Source organism: Hyperolius riggenbachi, chromosome 12 (genome assembly GCF_040937935.1).
Source record: "Hyperolius riggenbachi isolate aHypRig1 chromosome 12, aHypRig1.pri, whole genome shotgun sequence".
Taxonomy (NCBI): Eukaryota; Metazoa; Chordata; class Amphibia; order Anura; family Hyperoliidae; genus Hyperolius; species Hyperolius riggenbachi.
Window position 1 is genome coordinate 175,147,802 of NC_090657.1, and position 25,670 is coordinate 175,173,471.

The 25,670-nt window shown below is 47.7% G+C and overlaps 1 protein-coding gene across 9 annotated transcripts in view; it reads right to left on the bottom strand.

Annotated features, from left to right (window-relative positions):
• The window catches only part of PPDPF (pancreatic progenitor cell differentiation and proliferation factor), a 230,667-nt gene that overhangs the window by 38,170 nt on the left and 166,827 nt on the right, over positions 1-25,670 (bottom strand). For 7 of the 9 annotated variants that reach the window (XR_011025342.1, XR_011025341.1, XR_011025345.1 and 4 more), the window contains exons 4-5: positions 23,059-23,192; positions 24-121 (exon numbers count right to left, since the gene is read on the bottom strand). The gene's annotated coding sequence lies outside the window, so the exon portion shown is untranslated. The remainder of the gene's footprint in view (positions 1-23; positions 122-23,058; positions 23,193-25,670) is intronic. The other 2 variants (XR_011025348.1, XR_011025349.1) reach the window with 2 other exon arrangements.

Below are 25,670 nucleotides of genomic sequence, written 5' to 3' on the forward strand. Positions count from 1 at the left end.
GGCAGGCAGTTATATGGACTAACCTTCACCCCCCAGGTGCATCAGCAAGTCTTCAGTGCCTATGATCCTGTCGCCCGTCCATGGATGTCCTCTCTGTTTTTTGGTAGTTAACCACTCCATACTAGGAATTAAGCAAAAGACCTGATGTTTAGAAGATGTTCTGGTCCAGTCATCTATCACCATTCTGTCCTTGTCAGAACCACTCAGATGCTTAAACATACCTCCCAACTTTGGAAGATGAGAAAGAGGGACACTTAAGCCATGCCCCCTGTGCGGCCTGAAGCCACACCCTAGATTTTTCAGAAGGGTGGGAGAGGGTGACAATGGGCGGGACGAGGGTGGGGAGGAGGGTGCTAGTGGGTAGGAGGAGGGTGCCAGTGGGTGGGCAGTAGGGTGTCAGTGGGTGGGGAGGAAGGTGCCACTTTGCATGGGGAGTAGGGTGTCAGTAGGTGGGGAGGAGGGTGTCAGTGGTTGGGAAAGATGGTGCCACTCTGGGTGGGGAGGAGAGTGCCACTCTGGGTGGGTAGGAGGGTGCCACTTTGAATGGGTGGGTAGGAGGGTGCCACTCTGGATGGGTGGTTAGGATGGTGCCACTCTGGATGGGTGCGGAGGAGGGTGCCACTCTGGATGGGTAGGAGGGTGCCACTTTGGGTGGGTGGGCAGGGTGCCACTTTGGGTGGGTGGGTAGGAGGGTGCCACTCTGGGTGGGTGGGTAGGAGGGTGCCACTCTGGGTGGGTGGTTAGGAGAGTGCCACTCTGGGTGGGTGGTTAGGAGAGTGCCACTCTGGGTGGGTGGGGAGGAGGGTGCCACTGTGGGTGGGGAGGAGGGTGCCACTCTCTGGGTGGGTGGGTGGATAGGAGGGTGCCACTTTGGGTGGGTGGGTAGGAGGGTGCCACTCTGGGTGGGTGGTTAGGAGAGTGCCACTGTGGGTGGGGAGGAGGGTGCCGCTGTGGGTGGGGAGGAGGGTGCCGCTCTGGGTGGGTGGGTAGGAGGGTGCCACTGTGGGTAGGGAGGAGGGTGCCACTCTCTGGGTGGGTGGGTGGGTGGATAGGAGGGTGCCACTTTGAATGGGTGGGTAGGAGGGTGCCACTCTTGGTGGGTGGCACTCTTTGTGGGAGGTGGATTGGAGGGTGCCAGTGGGCAGAGGAGAAAGAAAAAAAAAAGATCAAGGCACCAGCCGCGGACAGCCACTGAACTTAGCGTTATGCGGGGAGGGGGGCTGACATCACTCCTCCCTTTCCATCATGTGCCCCCCTCTTGAATCTCCTCACAAATGCAGAGAACGTGCGCAGCCGGCGTTTAGTTGACCTTTCCGTTCCAGTGGTCGGGACAGAGGGAGGGAGAGAGAAGTGATGCCGGCTCCGCTCCCCGCATTAGTACACTTCAGCGGCCATCCACAGCTGGTGCCTTGATCTTTTTTCCCCTCCTCTACCTGCCGGGACACAAGGGGGGGTAGCCCGGGACAGCGGGACCCCTCCCCCAACCCGGGAACGTCGTGCCAAATCCGGGACAGTTGGGGGCCTTGGCTTAAAGTAAACCTGAAGTAAGAAAACTCACCTACCAGAAGTAAGGGTCGGTTCACACTTGTTTCAAAACCGAATCTGTGGCTCAGTTTTTTTGCCCTGGACAAAAACGGAGCTACGGATACCAATGTTAAAAATAGTGTTTATCTTCACACACTTCAAAAAACGGATACGTGGGCTCCATTTTAGAAAACTGAACAGGGAGTCTGGATTTTGCAGATTTTCACTGAGCCCGGATACACGGAGCGGCAATGAAAAGCAACACAAAAACAGGTCTCCCTCTATACAGAGAACTTTTGCACACAAAACGGATGCCAAAGCAGATTGCCGACTGCCTGCTTCTCCCCTCAGCGTCATCTTTGCAGACTTCTTTATCCAATAGAAACACACAAGAAGAAAGGACGCGTTTTTGACATATGTTTAAATGAACTAAAAATGTATGCTGCAAAAGCACAACATTTTGAAAAACTGATCAGTTTTTAGAAAAAATGATCCGTTTAAAATGCATTACGATCTGCAACCTGACAAGTGTGGACCGACCCCTAGGCTGGATTCATACTGCACTGAATGGATAGTCCAGAGGCTTCTACTATCCTTCTCCAATTCAACGATCCACCTCTTAGACCCTCCAGCCATATTTGACAAGGACCTTGTGGAATATGTTCTCACCACCATGGTCCCATCCATGTACAAGCGTGGTCACACCACACAGACACAAGTATAGCCCACACCTGCACAGAAGCACAGAGCCGCTTGCGTATAGCTTTTTCCTCCGCGCATGCGCGCCTTTGTGCTATCGCGCAGGTTGTACTAGTGACGGTGCAGCTCGGCCACGCTCGGATATGGGTGGCAGAAGAGGGTCCCGGCAAGTCTCCATCTGCAAGGAGTTTGTATGCTCTCCATGTTGTCTGTGTGAGTTTCCACTGCGCATTCCGGTTTCCTCCCACATCCCAAAAACATACAGATATGTCTTTTGGCTTCCCCCTCAATTGTAAAGCAGGTGGTTTTGGCGCTCAGTGCCGAGGGCCAAAACTAGGCACCGCCATAGCAGTAATGCTACACTGCGCAGGGTACGTAAGGGCAATTTGGGGTCCTTGCAACCGCCAGACCTCAAATTAGTTCTTCCTTACCAGTTGCTACGACTCACAGGGGGAATAGTATAACAAGGTGGCCACTAACGATCCAATTTCTACTAAAAAATCATTTGAACGATCACATAATTCTAATCGGAAGTGAAATCGTTTACTACACCATCCACGAACCAATCTTTGCTTCCTATCTATCACAACCAACAAGAAAATCCAAATTTTGGTTAGACGATAATCCAATCGGACGACTGTTTTTAAAATCATTTGTAATCGATTGTGCCCATCAACAGAGATTATTTACAACCAATCTGATCACATTCGATCAGAATTATCTGATCACTTGAACGATTTGTCACTTGAACTTGGACCGTTAGTGGCCACCTTAACACCGCCGGGGAATTGAGCGGCAGCAGGGTGAGCAGTGATTCAGCTCACCCTGCGCCCAGCACACCAGCACGGAACTATACGTACGCCTAAATTATCCCTACTCTACACAATACATACTGTACACTACACGGTACATCCATAGACATGTGACTGTGGTAAATTGTGCGCCCCTCTGAGGGACAGTTGGTGACAAGACAATATACTCTGTACAGCGCTGCGTAAAATGTAGGCGCTATATAAATACTAAATAATAACAATAAATGTGAGCAATTCAATGTGGTCCAATGGAAAACCGCACACTGCTGCGATTTGTTGTGGATTGGCAGCCACAGTCGTTCACAGAAAGACAAGACAAATAACATTTATATTGCGCTTTTCTCCTGGTGGACTCCAAGCACCAGAGCTGCAGCCACTAGGGTGCGCTCTATAGGCAGTAGCAGTGTTAGGCAGTCTTGTCCAAGGTCTCCCACTGAATAAGTGCTGGCTTACTGAAAAGGGTGCAAAGAGCCCAGTATGAGCGAGGATTAAAGGGGAACTGAAGAGAGAGGTATATGGAGGCTGCCATGTTTATTTCCTTTGAAGCAATACCAGTTGCCTGGCAGCCCTGCTGATCCTCTGCCTCTAATACTATTAGCTATAGCCCCTGAACAAGCATGCAGCAGATCAGGTGTTTTAGACTTTAAAGTCAGATCTGACAAGACTAGCTGCATGCATGTTTCTGGTGTTATTCAGATACTACTGCAGAGAAATAGACCAGCAGGGCTGCCAGGCAACTGGTATTGATTAAACGGAAATAAATATGGCACCCTCCATATACCTGTTACTTCAGTTTCCCTTTAAATGGTGTGACTTGAGAGCTGCAGATTAGAAGCAGCTATGTAGGTCAGTGAGCCCTGGAGAGCGCAGCGTGCTACTGGCGTGCCATCAGGACATGACCTGACTTGTCCAGTCTGGAGCAAGACGAGGAAACAGGAGAGTCACCGGTCCCCCCCCCCCCCCCCCGCTGGCCTACATGGCCCACACCTCTTCCTGCCCTCGTCAGACATCTGTTCCTGCCATGTCTGACGCTACATTCACTGGAGCAGAAATGTGAGCTGGGTACATTCAGATAGAGGCTGACCCAGCATTACCCAGACAGCACATTACAGGGGCACTCCGCCCGGGTCCCCTTCTCTGACACCCGACCACCTGACCGAGAATAAAACAGCCTACGAGCAAAACCGTCACCGGGATCAATCACCGGTGATATCCAAGAGCTGCCATGGCTAACTGCTAGAGATACTAATATTTCAAGCTAGCATGCAATTTAATTGCAAATGGCATGCAGTTAGGGAACCAGGCGAATCGCAATCTGCAGAGAGCACGTTTCACTGACACAATTCTAAGCGGCACACAGTTTGCATTAACCCTTTCCAGAGGGTCTATACTTCCTCGCAATAGACTGACGAGGTGACCGTCATGATTGATGGGGGAGGGGCAACCGCCATCTTGCGTTCTGTAGCACCGCTTCTTGCACGTGTGTCATGTAACCTTGATCGACTCTGTGATTTACATAGGGGGACACCATGCCTGGACTAGATCCGGCAGCAGGGCTCTTAAGGGAGCCATACATCTTGCGACTTGGTGGCCGATCGACCATCCGATTTGATAATTATTATCGGATGAAAATCGATGCCGCCAAGTGCATGCCCGATTGATGATCAGACATGCTGCAAAATGTCGGGCGTTGTAGATCGGGGGCACGGCGGTGACGGCTAGCGATATCGGGACGAACGAAGAACGTGACGAACCCCTCATCTCTGTCTACCATTGTGCTTGATTCACAGAAGCGTGGTAAAGCATAGCACAACCGTGCTATGCGTTTACCGCGCAATGTACCGCGCATGAAAGTTTGCGCACGTACCGATTTACGTGCGCACTAACTAACGTTGTTGCGCACACTTTGCTGCGTTAGCACGTGCACGTAAATCTGTATGCGCGCAAACCTTCACGCGCGGTACATTGCGCGCTAAACGCATAGCACAGTCATGCTATCCTTTAGCACGATTTTGTGAATCAAGCCCATAATGTTAAATGTGCCCCCAGGTGCCCGGTGCAGTATATTTACCTGTTCGTGCACGATACTGGTTCCGGGCTCTGCCGCAATATGCATACACACACCCAAGTGGTTACCGGAGTTACATGGGCGCGTGTATGCGTATTGTGGCAGAGCGCGGAGCCAGCGGCGGACGCAGACATGTAATGTATAGTGCACTGGGCACTTTGGGGGGACATATCGATCACGGCGGGGCAGGGCGGATGTGGTGTCACAAGGCCGATTTTTGGATCGATTTCAGCATGAAATTGATCAAGAATCGGCCTGTGGTATATATATAACAGATATCTCTTCGATCAGATTCAATCAGAGATTGATCTGTCTCTTGGTCAATCTGCCCAAACATCGTATGATGTTAGGGCACCTTTCGTGTTCAGTCCAAATGCACCCACATAATACTTATATTACGTGGCACAGCAGCAGCGGGGATGGGGCCAGTGTGGATCAGGCTTTGATATGAAGTGACACTGTGTCGGATTTTATCTGACAACAGCGCCATCTAGCGTCAGCCAGTTTTCCTATGCCAGACTATGTCCAGCACTGGTCCTATACACTGTAGAGGAAAAGGCCAATGTTGGACATAGCTCGACATAGGACCGGAAGGGTTATGCAGCAAGAATCTTTTAGCATCTCATTGGCCATCTCTGCCAATCACCTTCTGAAAATACAGCAGAGTCCTCAGCACCAGCGGGGATTACCTGATGTCGGATACACGTGCTTGCCGGTTGCTTGAGCAACTGGCCTAAAAAGTACAAACCTAGTGGAATCTGGTTCACAGAGAATAAAGGGCGGATCTGGAGAGACTGATCCATAGAAATTGAGTGAATTGAATGTCAGCAGAATCGTTTCCAGCCTTGTTCAGCTCCAGACTTTAATGGTCACGTGGCCTTCATCAGACCACCCCTCATGATGGGTCCAAATCCATACTAGGTGAAGATCTACATCAGCTACAGCCAGAAGCTACCAGAGTAACACCACCAACCAAGCCTTGCTCAGTAGCTAGAGGAACACCACCAACCAAGCCTTGCTCAGAAGCTGGAGGAACATCACCAATCAAGCCTTGCTCAGAAGCTGGAGGAACATCACCAATCAAGCCTGGCTCAGCAGCTAGAGGAACCCAACCAAAGAAGCCTTGCTCAGAAGCTAGAGGAACACCACCAACCAATCCTGGATCGGATTGGAAGCTAGAGGAACACCACCAACCAAGCCTGGATCAGAAGCTAGAGGAACATCACCAACCAAGCCTGGATCGGATTAGAAGCTAGAGGAACACCACCAACCAAGCCTGGATCAGAAGCTAGAGGAACATCACCAACCAAGCCTGGATCGGATCAGGAGTGTTATGATCGCTTCTGCAGCGTTTACTGCTGACTGCAGTGGTATTGCAAACCAAGCACTTCTAATGTCATTACATGCATTTGCGTGCATAGTTTGGTTTGCACTTAAACTAGTTGCTGATTCCATCTGCAGTCGCTCTGAAGTTAATGACAGTTTAATATGCTTTTGTGTAAACAAACATTGTCTGCTGCAATGGAGGGGCAATCCCTTTCCTGCAGGCTGCATATCATTGTCTGCCTTTTCCTGCTATCAGCCTGTGATTAATTACCATTCACTTGTGTGGGAATCTGCAGGTCTGCTCCCATTGGATGACCTCAGTATAAAGAACTGCTTCCTGCAATGCCTCATGGGCTACCATAGTCTCAGATTCTGTCTGTTACTCTGCTCGTGCCCCACCTCGTTCCTGGTCCGTGTGGACTGCGCTGACTCCTGCGAAGGGGTCAGCGAGTCCTCCTAGTTCTGCTCTTGTTCTAGAAGTTGTTACTTGCTTGTCTTGTGTCATATATTGGTTCATCGCCAATATATACGCATACTTGCGCATTTTGTTATTTTCCTTGTATTCGTGTTACGTTGATACATCAGTGTCGCTGATATATACGTACACGAACTGTTTATTTCCTGTGTTCAGTTAGTCAGTCTTCCAGCACGTTTTGGTAGCTTGCGCGTATCGTGAGCACCCGTGCTGAGCTAGTATCCTGCTCCTGGTCCTGTTTGTGGATTGCGTTCATCTCTGCGAGGAGATAACGAATCCTTCTGAATCCTATCCTGTTACCGTTTGTGGATTGCGCTCATCTCTGCGAAGAGATAGCGAATCCTTCTGAGCCGTGTTCCCTGTATTGCTCCAGTGCTAGTCAGTGTTCCTGCTTATGTCATATATCGGTTCATTGCCGATATATACATATGTTAGTCAGACGTTACAAATAGTTTCATTGATAGCTGTAATTGTAATACGCTAGGAAAACATACTTATTGTATATTTGTCTGTGTTACGTTCATCTATCTTGATCCTGCTATTTCCTGACTATCTTGTCCTGTCTTTGTGAGGCACGCCATCGCTGCATACGCATTGGCTGCCTCATTCCAGTCTGTCTTATTGTGGACGCTTGCTGTCACTAAGTAGTGGCTAGTTAAGCAAGCGTTCATTCTGTCTACCTGTCCTGATCTCCTCAGTCCTGGTTTATGCGCTCAGCGCTACTTTGCGCTGAGACGTTATTACGAAAGTGTTGTTTGTGGCTGTACGGATCTGCACCGGCTCTGTGCACCACAATCTCCTATTGGAGTCAGTCCTCTCCTCCACTAAACTGGGGATATCCTGATCCCTTGTGCTGGTGTGTGTACCTCCTTCACGTCAGCTTATGTGTTGTATGCTGACTGTGGAGATTACACCTCCAAGCTTAACAAGGAGCTAAAGTAAAAACACCAACCAAGCCTGGATCAGAAGCTAAAGGATCACCACCAACCTAGCCTGGATCAAGAGCTAGAGGAACACCACCAACCAAGCCTGGATCAGAAGGTAGAGGAACATCACCAACCAAGTCTGGATCGGATCAGAAGCTAGAGGAACACCACCAACCAAGCCTGGATCAGGAGCTAGAGGAACAACACCAACCAAGCCTGGATCAGAAGATAGAGGAATAGAGTGGGGAGTAGAGTGGGGAGTAGAGTGGGGAGAAGGTGGCCTATGCACATTCTACAGCAGAGAGAAGGGGTGAGGAGACACACCTCTCTAGGATTCAGTGAAGCACACGACTCATCTTCCTCCACAGTGTCTCCTCCACAGTGTCCTGGTTTGTATGGTTCCACAGGAGACATGACCTGCTGGCATTTCCCTGCGGGTTAAGTGAAGACAGACGCCAGTGAAACCATTGAAACTGGGACACATAGGAGGAAGATGGGTTGCATGTGTCCCTGTACCCTAGAGAGATGAGTCTCCTCACCCTTCCGATCTGCATGATGGCGGACCCCTGTCTGACTACCTACACACCTACACTGAGGTGGGAGGGGGGGGGCTCTCTGGTTACTGAATACTGGGGGTTCCTCTGCCTACCTACACTGGGGGGGGGGGGGGGGGGGGGCGGCTATATCTGGATATCTCTACTGTGGGGTGGAGGGGGCTCTCTAGCTCTCTAGCTACTTAATACTGGGTGCCCCTATGGTAACAGACTACGAAAGTAAAATATTGATATGGCTACTAATCCTGGGGGTCACATCTAGCTACCCAATACTGGACACCCATCTGGCTACCAACTACTGTGAGCACCAGGGGCGTAGCAATAGGAGGTGCAGAGGTAGCGACCGCATCGTGGCCCTTGGGCCAGAGGGGCCCCAAAGGGCCCTCCCTCAACTACAGTATTAGCTCTCTATTGGTCCTGTGCTCATAATAATCACTTCTATAGATACTTTTAATAGTGGTAATTATTAAAAAACTGTTCCCCATCCCCTTCTTGCACTTCTGACACTGTAGTTTTCATTGGCAGGTTTTGGTGCGCCGTATCACTTGTTATGTATAGAGTGCTTTGGGGGCCCGATGTAAAGCTTGCATCGGGGCCCACAGCTCCTTAGCTACGCCACTGGTGAGCACCTCTGGCTACCTATACTGGGGGCTGCCGTGCCGAATACTGGGTGCCCCTCTGGCTACAGACTACTGGCTGATACCTCTAGCTACCAATACTGGGGGTCACATCTAGCTACCCAATACTGGACACTCATTTGGCTACCAACTACTGTGGGCACCTCTGGCGGCCTATGATGAGGGACTGCCTAATACTGGTGGGTTCCTCTGGCTACCAACTACATCACAACAGTGTACCCGAGTCTCTATGGCAGGGGTTAGTCACTCGCCCTGGAAGCAGGGGTGTAACAATAGCTCCTGCAAGGGATGCAGCCGCAGGGGAACCCCTGCCTAGAAGCTATTTAGCCTACATACTACCTTGTGTTAGTTTTTAGATGTAGGTCAAACCTCTCCCTATAAATCACTATGAGCTTTGACCAGTCTTTCCTGCTTACAAGCGAGGCTGCTCTATAATAATAATAATAATAATAATATGTATGAAGCTGTATTGGAGGAAGCAGTGTTCCTGGTATGAATGTGGAGTTACCCTAGCTGTGAGTCATTATAGCTATTTGTCAGTATTGCTGAGTCTTGCATTGCAGAGGGTTGCATCATGTCCCAGCAGGAAACAATAGCACTGTGTGTCACCTCTAGTCTCAGGTGAGCGGGCCACACCCAGGCGTGCCACGCCCACCACAGCTCTGCACCACATGAGGCCAAGCGTGACTAAACAGGGCTCTGACTGCCGCCACATTAGGCCAAGTGTGACTAAACAGGGCTCTGACTGCCGGCACATGTCATAAAGAGTTTATGGAGCAGTTTGATGCTGAACTAGATGGAGTCCCAGGCAATCAGCCACACTGAGGTCAGGATAAGCATAGCTCCCAAGTGTCCCTCTTTTGGAGGGACAGTCCCTCTTTGGGAACCCAAAGTCTTCCTTTGGCCCTCTTTCAGTACTGATGTACAGATCTGTGTCAATATATGTATTTTTCTACTGAAAAATGTGTTAAAGTGTACCAAATCTGAGGTAAAAAAAAGTTTTATACATACCTGTGGCTTCCTCCAGCCCCATCCGCACGGATCGCTCCCACGCCGCCATCCTAAGTCTTTTCTGTATTCTGTACCGGGTCCCATTACTTCCTCCAGTCGCGGCCAATCTGCGCAAGAGACGTGCACCCTCTACATATCTCTCCGGCGGCTACTGGAGAGATACGTAAATAGAGCACTTCTCTTGCTCAGACTGGCCGCAACTGCTGCTACTGGCTGAAGTTACGGGACCCGGTACAGAAGATGGAGAAGGCTGACTACGGCGGCGTGGGAGCGATCCGTGCGGAGGGGGCTGGAGGAAGCCCCAGGTATGTATAAAACTTTTAATTTCCTCAGCTCTGGTTTCCTTTAAATTGGCTCTAAATATCATTCCCATCCTTTAAAGGGAACCCAAGGTGAGAGTATTATGAAGGCAGACATATTTATTTTCTTTTAAACAATACCAGTTGCTAGGCAGTCCTCATGATCCGGTGTCTCTAATACTTTTAGCAATAGACCCTGAACAAGCATTCAGCAGATCAGGTACTCAGCTTTCACTGGATTAACCATATGCTTGTTCCAGGGTTTTAAATCAGACACTAGTTATGCCGGAAGGTCAACAGGGCTGCCAGGCAACTGGCATTGTTTACAAGGAAATAAATATGGCAGCCTCCATATCACTCTCACCTCGGGTTCCCTTTAAATTGATATATTTCTTAATTTAAAATGTTAATAAAAAGAAAAACGAGCAATGATAGAAAAGGACAGTGTGGTTTGAATTCTAAAATTACAGCTTTTGCTTATACATTTTTAGTGGTATGGATGGCTAGTGGTGTAGTGGGGGGCGCGTGATTCAAAGCGTGGCAGGGACGTGGCTGGGATAAGGAGGCAGAAATCAGCGCTTCTATGATACAGTACCATTAATTCAGTTTGCAAATTGCACTATAATATGGGAAAAATATGCATGCATATCACACATGCCCTGGAACCAATAGCTGACACTGCCAGGAAGGGAGAGCCATGCAGCCTGCATGAAGGTAACAATCCTGTGTCACATGGTATTATAGTTTTACATGATGAATAGAAATAATCTCCTTTTCTCAACCAGGAGCCACAGTGTAATACTTGTGTGCTGCTGCCACCTGCTGGCAATATTGAGAATGTGCAGCTCAGAGAGGTAATACACTAGTAGTCTAGTCTCATGTCTAGACTGCTGTGAATAGGGCTATTTCTACCCATTTTGGCGCCATAGGCAAAACTATGAACTGTCATCACTCAATCACAGTTAACGTATTTACAATAAATGGTATCATCCTGGTTTAAAACTTCTTGTATTTACAATATCTAACCATAAAATAAAAATAAACAACATGTATGCTAAATGCTCTTAAAACCGTGGAGATGATAATAGACTTCAGAAGATCTTCCCCCCAGCACCTCCCCTTAACAATAAATGAATCCACAATAACCCAGGTAGAGTCATTCAAGTTTCTTGGGTCCACGATCTCACACAACCTAAAATGGGACAACAACACCACCACTATTGTCAAGAAAGCGCAACAGAGGATGTACCATCTACGGCAGCTGAAAAAGTTTGGCCTACCTCAAAATCTAATGGTGCAGTTCTACACTGCAATCATCTAATCCACCATAACATCATCTATGACTGTATGGCTCGGCTCCTGCTCAGCATTAGAAAAGGAGAGTTCACAGCGCATCATCTGAACTGCAGAAAGGATAATTGGCAGAAAGAGAGCGATCAAGATTGCCTCTGACCCCTCTCACCCAGCTCACTCCATCTTCCAGCGCATGCCTTCAGGAGTAAGATTCCGGTCAATCGCTACCAAAACCTCCAGACACAGGAACAGCTTTTTTCCTCTGGCGGTAGCCATACCTAATGCTGAACCACGCTAGAGCTGCTAGGACTTGAAAGTAATCAGCACAGAACTGAAAATTGAACAATTCTCACCTTGCTTACTGCCACTATCATACCTCCCAACTGTCCCTCTTAGGGGATATTGTCCCTCTGTCCCTGTTTCTCCCTCATTTATGCCTCTTTCAGTACTCTTGTACAGATCTATGTAAATGTGTGTATTTTTCAACTGAAAAAAAAATGTCTTAATATACTCTAAATGTTATTTATATCCTTTAAATTGATATGTTTATTATTTTCAAATGTTAATATGAAAGAAAATGAACCAGCATAGAAAGAACCAGTTTGGTTTGAATTATAAAACATCATATTTTTCTTATGAAATCTTAATGGTATGTGTGACTAGGGGTGTGTCAAGGGCATGAATAGGGGTGTGGCCTAAGTGTCCCTCTTTCTGATCTCAAAATGTTGGGAGGTATGTAAGCTTTGTACCTACTGTAAGTATCTACTGTATGTATCGGCAGACACTGTATGTATCTACTGTACATCTAATGTACCTACTGTATGCTTAATGTACTATTCACCATCACCGACCCTGTTTGTGCCAAAATCAATTCCGGGCACAACTCACGTTGTACTTGGCAAAATAAATTCTGAATTACAACAGAGAAAGAACATGTGTGCATCAACCAAGTGAACCTGACAAATCTGGCTTTGCAAATTTGGCCTATTGGCTAATCACGAGACATTGCTCATGCAAATAAGCATTTGCTTTCGCATGCCTAAATATGCAGGGTCAAAAACCAAAAACCGCAAAACAATCGCCCTGCGGGAATTAGTTCATGCTAAATAGCACTATCCAGGGGCGCCACGAGGAGGCTTCCCATTGCCCCCATACAACCAGGGGGCCGCGGGGGTCCCAGGCACTCTCACCGCCTGGAACCCACACAGCGGCACCCCGGAGGTGGAGGCTGGGGGGCGCAGGCGATCTCCCCAGCGTGGCCAACGCCGGGAAGAGTCGCCCGCACACACCTCCCAAGATTAAAAACAGGCACTTACCTCAACGTCCATTGCGTTCTGCTATATGCGCATAACCTGGGCGCGACACATAAGGGGCGGACAGGCGCAGATAGCCTGCTCCAGGGCTCTCACCTCCTAAAACAAGCCACTCACTACCTGCCCTCAGAAAAAAGAAATGCAATGCTAATTACAACAGAGAAAGAACATGTGTGCATCAACCAAGTGAACCTGACAAATCTGGCTTTGCAAATTTGGCCTATTAGCTAATCACGAGACATTGCTCATGCAAATAAGCATTTGCTTTCGCATGCCTAAATATGCAGGGTCAAAAACCAAAAACCGCAAAACAATCGCCCTGCGGGAATTAGTTCATGCTATATAGCACTATCCAGGGGCGCCACGAGGAGGCTTCCCATTGCCCCCAGGGGCGCCACGAGGAGGCTTCCCATTGCCCCCAGGGGCGCCACGAGGAGGCAATGGGAAGCCTCCTCGTGGCGCCCCTGGATAGTGCTATATAGCATGAACTAATTCCCGCAGGGCGATTGTTTTGCGGTTTTTGGTTTTTGACCCTGCATATTTAGGCATGCGAAAGCAAATGCTTATTTGCATGAGCAATGTCTCGTGATTAGCCAATAGGCCAAATTTGCAAAGCCAGATTTGTCAGGTTCACTTGGTTGATGCACACATGTTCTTTCTCTGTTGTAATTAGCATTGCATTTCTTTTTTTCTGAGGGCAGGTAGTGAGTGGCTTGTTTTAGGAGGTGAGAGCCCTGGAGCAGGCTATTTGCGCCTGTCCGCCCCTTATGTGTTGCGCCCAGGTTATGCGCATATAGCAGAACGCAATAGACGTTGAGGTAAGTGCCTGTTTTTAATCTTGGGAGGTGTGTGCAGGCGGCTCTTCCCGGCGTTGGCCACGCTGGGGAGATCGCCTGCGCCCCCCAGCCTCCACCTCCGGGGTGCCGCTGTGTGGGTTCCAGGCGGTGAGAGTGCCTGGGACCCCCGCGGCCCCCTGGTTGTATGGGGGCAATGGGAAGCCTCCTCGTGGCGCCCCTGGATAGTGCTATTTAGCATGAACTAATTCCCGCAGGGCGATTGTTTTGCGGTTTTTGGTTTTTGACCCTGCATATTTAGGCATGCGAAAGCAAATGCTTATTTGCATGAGCAATGTCTCGTGATTAGCCAATAGGCCAAATTTGCAAAGCCAGATTTGTCAGGTTCACTTGGTTGATGCACACATGTTCTTTCTCTGTTGTAATTAAAATAAATTCTGATCCTGAATGATTGGGTGTTGTTAATGGTGCCAACCGACAGTGAACGATCATTCCATCGATTGTTCCATCCATCCGAATTTCTGAACAGTTTTTTTTTAGTCTCTTCGGATTGCACATCATTTTTCCCTTCCATTGGTGAGCCCGAACAATTGTTTCCAATCGATCATAAAGGTCTAATCAGGTGGTCGATCGTTTGAGAAATTAGATCATTAATGGCCACCTAAAGAGTGCATACATTTAGTGGGAAAGACCTAGATGCCCCTGCAGCCAACCGTTCCAGCACTCCCTCTAAAGCACAGTACACACTTTTAATTATAAATTGCCCAATCACTTGCCAATCTTACCACCTCCATGTAGTAGGAGAGCCAACAGATTTTGGATGCTATCAACAGACTCTGCAGCAAAGCTCTTATCCTACATGGAAAGGGTTAAATTGGGCAACCACTGCCCAATCAAAATTGGATGTGTGTAAAGTTGTGCTCATAAATTTCCATACACCTGACAGAATTAATGATTTCTTTTTTTTCATAGAATATGAATGATAACACAAAAACGTTTATTTCACTCATGGTTAGTGGTAGGCTGAAGCCATTTATTGCCCAACAACTGTGTTTAGTCATGGGGGAAGCAAAAGAAATGTCAAAGAATGTGCCGGAATAGGTAGTTGAACTCCGTAAAACAGGAAAGGGATATACTGTAAGAAAATATCCAAAGAAATTGAAAGTGCCAATCAGCAGTATTCAAACTCTAATTAAGGGCCGATTTCCACTAGAAGCGGTGCGATGGGGCTACATAGCCGCATCGCACTGCGTGTGTCCTGTAAGCAATGCATAGTAATGGAACAGTTTCCATTCCGAGGATCTGCAGCATGCTGCAGATTCTCACATGGCCGCATCCGCACACATCCACCCACCGTCCCCTCGATACACTTCCGCATCAGGAGATGTGGAAGTGACAAGGACGCCAGCGGAAGTGATGCAATGCGGGTAAGTCGCTGCACTTGCATCACTTGTTAGTGGAAATGGGCACTAAGTGGAAAATGACGGCTTCCGTGGAAACCAAACTTCGGTCAGGTAGACCAACTGACGTTTCAGCCACAACTGCCAGAAAAATTGTTTGTGATGCAAGGAAAAACCCACAAATAATTTCAGATGAAATACAGGACTCTCTGAAAAAATGTGGCACTTTCCAGATGAACAATAAGGACGCAACTTGAAGAAAGATGGGCTTCATGGTTGAGTTGCCAGAAGAAAGCCATTAGTACACAAATAGCACAAAGTATTCCCAGTGGCGTAGCTACAGACCTCTGGGCCTTGATGTGGAATTTGCACCTGCCCCTCCCCCACTCATGACACAGCACCCCACACACAACTGAACACAAACATCCAATAAAAAAGTTTCCATTACAAATTAATAACAGGCAAAGGTAGTGGGCTGGTGAGGTGCGGGCAGGGGAAGGGTACAGACAGAGGCTAGTGGGCTGGTGAGGGTGCAGGAAAGTGCAGACAAAGGCTAGTGGGATGGTGAGGGTGCAGTGATGATGGCAGACAGAGACTAGTGGGCTGGTTGAGGTGTGGGGGTATACAGACAGAGGCTAGTGAGGGTGCAGAGGGGTACAGACAGAGACTAGTGGGCTGGTGAGGGTGCAGCGGGGTAGAGAAAGAGGCTAGTTGGCTGGGAAGGGTGCCGGGGGATATAGACAGAGGCTAGTGGGCTGGTGAGGATGCAGCAGAGTAGAGAAAGAGGCTAGTGGGCTGGTGAGGGTACAGGGGGGTAGAGACAGAGGCTAGTGGGCTGGTGAGGGTACAGGGGGGTAGAGACAGAGGCTAGTGGGCTGGTGAGTGGGCAGGGGGTAGAGAAAGAGGCTAGTGGGCTGGTGAGGGTACAGGGGGGTAGAGACAGAAGCTAGTGGGTTGGTGAGTGGGCAGGGGGTAGAGGCAGAGGCTAGTGGGCTGGTGAGGGTGCAGCGGGGTAGAGACAGAAGCTAGTGGGTTGGTGAGTGGGCAGGGGGTAGAGACAGAAGCTAGTGGGTTGGTGAGTGGGCAGGGGGTAGAGACAGAGGCTAGTGGGCTGGTGAGGGTCTAGGCTCAGCAACATAAAATAAAGATTCTGGAATGGACCTCTCAGTCTCCTGACCTCAATATCAATAAGCCATTCTGGGGACACCTCAAACATGCAGTTCACACAAGACAGTCCAAGAATTTATGGGAAGTGGAGGCTTTATGCCAGGAAGAATGGGCATCTTTATCATCTGAGAAGATAAAGAGCCTCATCCACAACTACCACAAAAGACTTCAAGCTGTCATTGATGTTAAAGGGGGCAATACACGATATTAACTAACCACCCGCTTACCCACCTGGTTGACGGCAGCGAGACCTACGTCAGCTCAAACCTAGTGTCCTAGCCGACCCCCTCCATGCCCTCTCCTCCTCTCTTCCCACCCAAACCTGTCCCAGTCTTGCTGCAGCTCAGTATCGTCAAACCCTCTCATCGGCCCTAGAGGAAGCTGCTTTCCCAATATTCCGCTGCAACCGCAACCCCTAACCCCCATCCCTGGCACACCACCCATACTCGCAACCTCCAGAGGGTAACACGCGCCACTGAACGGAAATGGAGGAAAACTTGACTCTACCAGGATTTCCTACAGTACAAGGTTAACCTGCTGCATTTCCACACTGCCCTTGTTGATGCAAAGTAGGAATACTTCATCAAGCTCATCAGAGCACCAGCTTCTTTTTGCCACTTTCAACTCCCTGCTTAAACCCACTCCCTGTTTCCTCCCTCTCTGCCACAGATTTAGCCACCCATTTCACCAACAAAATCACCTCCATTCCTCAGGAAATATCTAGCCTTCAATCCTCACCTCCCACCCCCTCCCATCCAGCTCCTCCTCCATCCTATCCTCCCCTCACCTCCTTCACTCCTACTACCATTGAGGAAGTCAACCACCTACGGCAGACTTCCCATACCACTACCTCCCCCCTTGACACCGTCCCTTCTGACTTACTCCGTCCTCACTTCCCGGATTTGGTTGCTGTCCTCACTGCCCTGTTTAACCTCTCCCTATCCGCAGGCACCTTCCCCTCAGACTTCAAGCAGGCCACTGTACTACCCCTGCTCAAGAAACCCTCCCTCCTCCCCTTTGCCTCAAAACTCCTTGAGCGTTTGGTTCAAAATGCCTGACCCAGTACCTCAATGCCAACTCACTGCTGGACAAGCTGCAATCTGAATTTCGGCCTGCCCACTCAACTAAAACAACTCTCAAAAAGTGGTCATTGACCTCGCCTTAGCTAAAGCTGAAGGCAAATACTCCATTCTCCTCCTACTAGACCGTTTTAGCAGCTTTTGACACAGCAGACCATCCCCTACTCCTCCAGTCCCTCCAGTACATGGGCATTCATGACCTCGCCTTGGCCTGACTCTCATCCTACCTCTACAACCGCACCTTTAAGACCTCCTTCAATGAGTCCTCATCCACCCCAACCACCTCTCAGTAGGAGTCCCCCAAGGCTCGGTCCTTGGCCGCCTACTGTTCTCCCTATACACATCCTCCGTTGGCAAGGTTATTTCCTCCATGTGTTTTAACTATTATCTGTATGCAGATGACACCCAGATCTACCTCCACACCCCTGACCTATTCATGCATCTAAATTACCGTAATGGATCTGAGCAAACTCTTGAGTGAATCCCTGCATTGTCTTATTGCTGTATGTCACCCCAAATATTGTCTGTAACCTTAACTAATGTCCAGCGCTGCATAATACTGTATGTTGGCGCTTTATAAATACAATAAATAAATAAAATATAAAGAACTGGGGTATGTAAACCTTTGATCGGGGTCATTTGGTTAGTTAGTATAGTGATTATGATTTAAAAAGAGTAAACACAGTTGTTTGGCAATAAATGGCTTCAGCCAACCACTAACCATGAGTGAAAGAATTTTTTTTGTGTGTTCATTCATATTCCATGAAAAATGGTTAAGAAACCATAAATTCTGCCAGGGTATGAGCACAGCTGTACACACCCTAGTCTCGAGTGTACCTATTCTCCGATCATGATGTTTTTCATGGCATGTTCTGTTGCGTAGGAGGTTGGTGGTGAACCACGGCAACTCGCCAAACGGCAAAACTCCGTCCACTGCAGCATTCGCACCACCAGACAAACTTTGTTGAATGAACCAGGGCTGATACTTCGCCTGCCTGCAGGCACAGGTTAGGGGTTTAAGTATATGACTACTAGGGGTGGGTGCTGGGATGCTGATAATTGTACCTGGGCCATGAAATAACAGTTGTCATTAAGGAAAAGAAACAAATGTTCCTTTAAAGCAGACCTGAACGCAGAACTTCCTCACTACTCTAAAATATAAGCAACAGCATAATAACCTTGAAAGAAAAACATTTCTTTGTTACAGCCGATACAAATCCTGCAATAAATCTGCAGTGTGTCTACTTCCTGCTTTCACGGAAGCAGAAAAAGGGTTAACATTCTGTGTTTACAAATTAGCTGCTCTGCCAAGGCAGCCAGGTGACACAGCAGAGAGATTAAATTACAGTGGTGATTAGTCACAGATGAGGAGGAATTAGACGGGCTAAACTCTCTAAATACATACAGGGTGCATTTCTCTCTGTTTTCCTTCTGTCCTGTGCAAAGGGTTCAGGTCCACTTAAAAAAGAACAGTAAACATTATAAATGAGAGAATCACTTTAAATAGAATGCTATATGCCTTGAAGGACACTAGGGGGCAGTGCCTGCACAAGCCAGGCTCAAGATCACCACATGTGATGCTCTGTATATACAGTGCCACAACTGTCTGTGGAGACTGTTATTCAAAAAAAAAATCTGCCTTGCATGCAAATTTAATGAAAATAGTATGCAGCTTGGTCTGAGGACAGTCTAGGGACAGTTAAGATCCTGTTGACTTGGGTTAGTCCAATCCCAAGCTGTATAGAATTTGCATATAACTTAGATGCACATTTCCACTGATTAGAATTTAAGCCAACTTAAAGTTTAAGTTCACCCTGAAAGCATGTTTGCTGCACCGTTTAGCATCCAATCAGGCTTGTAGCTACGTCCCTTGATTGGACAATGATTGGCCAATTTTACCCCTTCGATATCGTATGAGGGCCAGCAGATTTTGAATACTACGCACAGATTGTGTTGGTAAGCTCTTAGGCCTGGTGCACACCAAAAAACGCTAGCAGATCCGCAAAATGCTAGCAGGTTTTGAAACGCTTTTTCTTCTTTTTCTGTAGCGTTTCAGCTAGCATTTTGCGGTTTTGGGAAGCGTTTTTGGTGTAGTAGATTTCATGTATTGTTACAGTAAAGCTGTTACTGAACAGCTTCTGTAACAAAAAATGTCGGCAAAACCGCTCTGAAGTGCCGTTTTTCAGAGCGGTTTGCGTTTTTCCTATACTTAACATTGAGGCAGAAACGCATCCGCAATCCAAAATCTGCAGCAGCCCGGGAGTATGCGTTTCTGCAAAACGCCTCCCGCTCCAGCCCATTGAAATACATTACCCTAGCGGATCGCAAACCGCAGCCGAACCGCTCTGGTGTGCACTAGGCCTAATAGTACATTGAAGCAGTAAAATTGGTCAATTCTTGGCCAATACAAATTGGATGTGTGTAGGTCCCCTAAAGCTAGACACATTAGATAACTATCGTTCGGAACAACAGATAATCAGCAGAGGAACGAGCGTTCAGCGACTGGAGTGCCGATCTCCTAATTGAACGAGCTCACACAACATATACGGACTGGCTATATGGGCATGCGGGCAACAATCGCTATATAACGATACCCATACACAATTTTAGAAATAAAATCCCCATTCAATTAGCTCTGTCCTGATGAATCCCCATTTTCCAGTGATATCGGTCGTTAGTTTTAATGATCGTTAATGAAAGTTGTGTGCACAATTAACTGACGATGGATTGTTGTAAAGCTGTTTTAAACTGCTATAGTCTAAAGTGTGTAGGTAGTTTAACCCATTAGCAGCTTCAATAGAGTTATCTCGTTTGAGATAAGAGCGCTCAGGGGTGAGCCTGGGGTGCCTGGCACCTGGGTGCAAGATTTTCTCTGGCGCCTATGGGAGTGGTTAAATTAACCGCGCCCAACCACATAACCACACCCATGTCCTGCCTAATCACACCCACACCTTCCACCTCTTTACGCATGCATGTGATACCCCATTCCTACCCCTCTTCCATTGGCTTGCTCCTGGCTGGCTTTGGCTGCCTGCGAGTCTGCTAGTCTCTGGACTGACTCAGATTGAGAGGCTCTGCGAGTGCGACGCAGTCACACACTGCGTACTTATGGCTGCCTACGGCCACCCTACTCTCGCTCTCTGTCGTCGGCTCCTCCCCCCGCCAAGCCCAAGCGTGAGGTGGGCTGCCTGTATCTTTCCCGTTGCGCCGCTCAGCCTGCCAGTGTTGCCAACCTTTTACGTTATTTTTTACTGACAAATACCTAAAAATTTACTGACAAAAGATTTTTACTGACAAAATTTCCCCACTAAATGCACATAAGAGACAGTGTTTCACCAGTAAATGCACGTAATGACAGACAGCCTTTCATCAGTAAATGCACATAATGAGAGACAGCTTTCCCCCAGTAAATGCACATAATAAGAGACCGCTTTTCACCAGTAAATGCACATATTAAGAGACCGCTTTTCACCAGTAAATGCACATAATAAGAGACCGCTTTTCACCAGTAAATGCACATAATAAGAGACCGTTTTTCACCAGTAAATGCACATAATAAGAGACCGCTTTTCACCAGTAAATACACATAATAAGAAACCGCTTTTAACCAGTAAATGCACATAATAAGAGACAGCTTTTCACCAGCAAATGCACATAATAAGAGACAGCTTTTCACCAGTAAATGCACATAATAAGAGACAGCTTTTCACCAGTAAATGCACATAATGACAAACAGCCAGTGTCCCCAGTATATGTAGCCAGCCTGCACCCCCTTTAGGTAGTGAGCGACAGGGAGCCCCGTTTAGGTAGTGAGTGACAGGGACCCCTTTAGGTAGTGAGTGACAGGGACCCCTTTAGGTAGTGAGCGACAGGGACCCCTTTAGGTAGTGAGTGACAGGGACCCCTTTAGGTAGTGAGTGACAGGGACCCCCTTTAGGCAGTGAGTGACAGGGACCCCTTTAGGCAGTGAGTGACAGGGACTCCTTTAGGCAGTGAGCCTTTAGGCAGTGAGTGACAGGGACCCCTTTAGGTAGTGAGTGACAGGGACCCCCCCTCTAGCCGCCGCTGCTCCCCCCTCACCTTGCAGTGTCGTCAGACCTCAGGATCAGTGGCAACCCGACCAGTTAGAGCGGGCGCCGGACGCACCTGCTCTATATGCGGAAGTGATGTCACTTCCGCATATCAGTGCGGTGCGCTAGGTCCTAGCGCCCGCACTATTGGTCGCCATTGGGTGAGCTGCGGCGCCTGTCTCCGATACGCCTGTCTCCGCCTGCAATACACCCACAGCACCCGCCCAGGCGCGGCCCTGAGTGCGCTGCTTTTGACCTCAGTTGGCAGACCTTGTTGTGCTGTAAATTTTTGGAATGCTTTGATCTTCCTCTACTAGTAGAAAATATAGAAACTGAAAGCAGAAGTCCTGTTATTGGCCTCAATTCATTAAGATCATGCTGGAGATAATAAGGCAAGAGAAAACTTACCACCACACATCGAACTTGCCTTATTAAGTTTTCACAGTGAGAGAGTTATCTTATTTCTTCAGTCCTTAAGTTACCTCCTCTGTAGTTAATTTCACATGCAGTTAATTAACAGCCTGTCTTTAACTTTAGAATTCTGGAGTTACTTTAAGGATTAAAGAATTAACTTTAGAGATCTCACCTTAACTTAAAGACAGAAAAGTTAACTTTAGGTTTGCCTGAGGTAAAACGTTTCCTGAATACTACATGCCTTGTCACCATGGTGATAACTCTAGAAATGTCATTAAAGACAGGAGATAAGCTTGGTGAATTGAGGCCAATGTCTCACACTGCCCCCTAGTGGCCATAATATACATTATACAGCAGTACTAATTAATTAATAGCAAGGCAATGTAACAAATAAGAAATAAAAAATATGCTGAAATAAATTAGCCTGGAGCACTTGCACGTCTCTAAATAAATTGGCTGCTAAAGGGCTAACACTGGACTAATTTCTATATCCCATTGAACCCTGGTCTTTGTAACAGTAAAATTCTGCAGTACTTCAGCTACCCTACATCTAAGCATGATAAAAAACAGTTATTTCGCAGGGTTCCTTTGCAGTTTGAAAACTGGCTGATCCTGCATCATGAAGTAGGCGTCGCATCTGCCGTATGTCTTCTAATTCATCATTGTATTATCTTACATTACTTATGAATGAAACAGGCAGCAGGAGGATATATATTTTTTACTTTTTTTTCTTGAATAATTCATTCAGAATAAAGTTTTGCTTAAGGGCCCATTCACACTTGCGTTTGCAAAACGCCTGCGATTTTTGCCGGCGTTTTGCAGGAGTGATTTTTCAGCGATTTCACGCGGAAGAATCACTGAGCACTGCAGCGAGTTTTTCTATAGTACTGAAACGCGATTGCCGGGAAATTGCCTGAAAATGGTGCAGGCAAAGCGTTTGCGTTTCACGATTTTGGGCGATTTGCGTCGATAAGCGAAATCGCCCAAGTAAGAATGGGCAAAACGCTCTAGTGTGAATGGGCCCTAATGCACATAAAGAATATATCAGAAATTAGATCAATTCTCAGTGCTGTCGAGTAAGCAACAGGCAACTATCTATTCTTGAGAATTTCCCATTAGCGAAGTCCGTCACATGACCCCAAGATATAGTGTTACCTGCAGAGCTTTGCACACAGTGATCACCTAACTCCGCTCACCTCCTCCTTTTGCTCTCCCTGTGGGTGGGGTCAGCCTGGCTGGTGCCCCTTTCCAACTCCTCCCATTCTACAGGATCTGGGTGACGATGGAATAGCGGAATCTGACTTGGCACAGGAAGGCAGCACTGGAAACCCTGCCAACCAGATGATAAAAAAATGAACATTGCACAGATATTTGTACATCACCATTTATGATACATTCCACAAAATATACATCAAACAAATACAAGCCCGAACAACAAAAACTCACTTTTTTAGACAAGCACCTGAAATCTAAATAAACCAAAAAGTTACATACTTACCTTAAGGTGCGTACACACGCACTACTAAATGCAACGACGGGTCCGCCGGACCCTCCCACTGGGCGGTCTATAGCCGACAGTGTGCGCGCGTGTACGCGCTGTCAGCGGACTGATAAGGCTGTTTCTAAACGATCCGCTCAGCGGATCATTCAGAAACAGCCTTATGAGCGGATCATTCAGAAACAGCCTTATCAGTCCGCCGACAGCGCGTACACACGCACATACTGTCAGCAAAAAGACCGCCCAGTGGGAGGGTCCGGCGGACCCGTCGTTGCATTTAGTAGTGCGTGTGTACGCATTTTTAGAGGAAGAAGGTCCCTGACCCCTTGGATAGTCCAGGGGCTTCCTGCATCTATGCAGAGCCCACCATTGCGGAGCAGGGTTCTTCTGCACCTTCCGGCCGTGTACGAGGGCATCTGGACTAGGCGTGTGCAAATACAGTCCACACATGCCCAGTAGAAAGAAGCGCATGCACACCACATTTAATTTAAATCTCTGTATGTGTGATTTGTTCTACTGTGCATGTGTGGAGTGGACCTTATTCACGTATGACCAGTATGGATGCACTACTCAATGGTTGGGAGTGTGCCCAGAAGAAACCTATTCAATTCGCACTGATTTGACTAGGTAAGTAGGTATTGATTTACCCTGGGTGCTGGGTAGAGTCCAGCAAGCTGCTGGTCTATCAAGAGGCTTCCCACCACTGAGGTATCTTTTCTTTAAAGGATACCCGAAGTGACATGTGACATGATGAGATAGACATGGGTATGTACAGTGCCAAGCACACAAATAACTATGCTGTGTTCCTTTTTTTCTTTCTCTGCCTGAAAGAGCTAAATATCAGGTATGTAAGTGGCTGACTCAGTCCTGACTCAGACAGGAAGTGACCCTCACTGATAAGGAAATTCCAACTATAAAACACTTTCCTAGCAGAAAATGGCTTCTGAGAGCAAGAAAGGGGTACAAATGGGAATTTCTTATCAGTAAGGGTCACAATGTAGTCACTTCCTGTCTGAGTCAGGACTGAGTCAGCCACTTACATACCTGATATTTAACTCTTTCAGGCAGAGAAAGAAAAAAAGGAACACAGCATAGTTATTTGCTAGGCACTGTACAAACACATGTCTATCTCATCATGTCACATGTCACTTCGGGTATCCTTTAATTTCCAGGTGTACAGTACTGTATTTTAAATCAAATATCAGGGAGCAAAAACTGGAGGGATGCTGGAATGCAGTTGTGTATGGAGGGGGGGCAACTGTTGCATTAGATCCTTAGTTAATTTTTGAGTGTTGCCAGCAGTCAGTCACTGAGAGGGTGCTGTCCAGGGTTCCGTGGTTCTGAAAACTGCACAAAGGAAATGGAATATAATGCATGGTTTTTAGAAGCAGTATTTAGAGCTTGCACACAGGGTCAGGCAGCTGTGTTTGATCTGTGGGTGAATGGTGGCAGCGTTGCCTTACTAGTCTCCATTTTCAGCGCTATGTGTTTTACTTTGTCTGGAAACCACAAATGCCGGCCAACTACTGTTTACAGGACACCTGAAGTGAGAGTGAGACATATGAAGGCTGCCATATTTATCTCCGGTTAACAACACCAGTTGCCTGGCAGCCCTGCTGGTCTATTTGACTGCAGTAGTGTCTGAATCACACCAGAAACAAACATGCAGCTAATCTTGTCAGATCTGACAATAATGTGAGAAGTTATATTTACTGTCATTTCACAATGTTGGCGTATATCTCTCTTTCTCCTGATATTACTACTATAGATTTCTTCTTAAGGTGCCCATTAATGATACAATTTTAGCGAACAATCAACCTTTTATTCTCATAATTGTGATTGGAAAGCAACAATCAACTGGGCTCATAGTGGGGATAAAAAAAAGGGTACTTACATATTATCCCATCTGGAAAGTTTGGCAGCTTTTTGTTAAAGTTCTGTTTTGGCAGCTTTTTTGTTAAAGAGGAACTGTAACGACAAAACGTCCCCTGGGGTGTACTCACCTCGGGTGGGGGAAGCCTCCCGATCCTAATGAGGCTTCCCACGCCATCCTCCGTCCCTCAGGGGTCTCGCTGCAGCCCTCCGTGCAGCGGTGACGTCAATATTTACCTTCCCGGCTCCTGCGCAGGCGGTCTGGTGGCTGTCGGCTCCGAAGTAGGCGGAAATACCCGATCGCCGTCAGGTCTGCTCTACTGCGCAGGCGCAAGTTTCCGGCGCCTGCGCAGTAGAGCGGACCCGACGGAGATTTCCGAGCCGAAAGCAGCCACAGCGCCCCCGCTGGAGCCAGCAAAGGTAAATATTGAATCTACA